We start from the raw sequence: 2,049 nt of genomic DNA, 5'->3' as shown, positions 1-2,049 counted from the left end.
TTTTTTTTAAGATTTTTTTTGATGCAAACCATTTTGAAAATCTTTACTGAATTTGTTACAATATTGCCTCTCTTTTGTGCTTTGTTTTGTTTTGTTTGGCCACAAGGCTTGTGGGATCCTAGCTTTCTAGCTCCCTGACCAGGAATCGAATCTGCACCCCTGTATGGGAAGGCAAAGTCCCAACCCCTGAACTTCCAGGACCCATAAAGCAAACATTTTCATGTTGAATAATATTTCTTTAGGCTTCCCTGGTGGTTTAGACGGTAAAGAGTCCACCCGCAATGTGGGAGACCTAGGTTCGATTACTGGGTTGGGAAGATCCCCTGGAGGAGGGCATGGCAAACCACTCCAGTATTCCTGCCTGGAGAATCCCCATGGACTGGTGGGCTCCAGTCCATGGGGTCACACAGAGTTGGACACGACTGAGCAACTAAGCACAACAAGCACAGCACAATATTTCTTTATATCTGGAATGTTGGACAAGACCAGAAGTGGAAATAAATGAAAACAAAGAGGAAATCAGGAGCTATACTAAGGGTCTCATGCTCCAAAGCTTATATTTTAGGCCAAAAAATTTAATTTCTTATACAATGATATTCTAAATGTTATAATCTGGGATCTCACCAAGATGTGTCTGGTCACCGTAAAACATCTGCATCAAGCAGAGGTCAAATATTGAGACTCAATAAAACCAACACGACTTGTGATTATCTCAGAAGTGCTGTAGAAATTCCTGGGACTCATCAGTGGCATATCTAACTTATAGTAATATAAATATACATGAAATGTAGTAAATATTATCACATGTAGCTAAAGTATTCTTAAAGGAGATTATGTAAAAACAGTTTTTGTTTATATGGAATAGTTTAAGAGATAGTAAAGTCTGTAAAACAACATTATTAAACATACATCAAACTCTTTTTATCTTGTGTAATCAAGAATTCCTATGATATGAAGTATAAGTTAATTGATATTTATTTATTAAACTATTCACACTCAGGAGCAATTTGGACCAACTTTATTTATATTGCATTTCTTAAAATAAAAACATTTGTGTATAGAAGCTCTCACTCTTTTTTGGTGGGAACACAAAATGAAACAACCACTTTGTAAGGCAGTTTGGCACTCTCTTACAAGTTAAACATAGTCTTAAAATACAGCCAGCAATCCTGCTCCTAGATATTTACCCAAATGAGTTAAAATTTTATGTCCACACAAAAACCTGCCCACTAATGTTTATAGTTGCTTTATTCACAACTGCCAAAAATTGGAAGCAATGAACACGTCTTTCAATAGGACAATGGATAAACAAATAGTAATACAATTATGTGATGGAATATTTTCAATGATAAAAAATAAATAAGCTATCAGGCCACAAAAAGACATGGAGGAAAAAAAAAAAAAAAGACATGGAGGAGCTTTAAATGCATGTTGCTAAAAGAAAATAGCCAACCTGAAAAAGCTACGTACTGTAAGATCCTAACCATATGATATTATGGGAAAGGCAAAACTATAGAGTTGGGGGGCGGAAAAAAATCAATGGTTTCCCAAGTTCAGGAGGAGGGAAACAGGAATGAATTGGTGGAGCACAGGGTACTTTTAGGGTTTATGAAAGTATTCTGTGTGATACTATAATGAGATCACAAACCATTATGCATTTGTCAAAACTACAACACAAGGGGCTTCCCTCATAGCTCAGTCAGTAAAGAATCTGCCTGCAATGCAGGAGAACTGGGTTCAATTCCTGGGTCAGGAAGATCCTCTGCAGAAGGAACGGCAACCCACTCCAGTATTCTTGCCTGGAGAATCAGAGTCTGTCAGGCTACAGTCCATGGTGTTGCAAGAGTTGGACCCAACTTAGCAACTAAACCACCACCACAACACAAGAGGTGAACCCTAATGCAAACTATGGAATTCAGCTATGTACTGGTTCATCAGTTGTAACAAATACACCAAACTAATGCAAGATGTCAATAATAAGGGAAACTGTGAGAGTGGAGCAGAGAGTATACAGGCTTTCCTTGTACTTCTGAACATTTTTTTCCTGAA

The sequence above is a fragment of the Bison bison genome, unplaced genomic scaffold, assembly GCF_000754665.1.
Source record: "Bison bison bison isolate TAMUID 2011002044 unplaced genomic scaffold, Bison_UMD1.0 scf7180017864535, whole genome shotgun sequence".
NCBI lineage: Eukaryota > Metazoa > Chordata > Mammalia > Artiodactyla > Bovidae > Bison > Bison bison.
Note: the sequence above shows the minus strand (reverse complement) of the source record.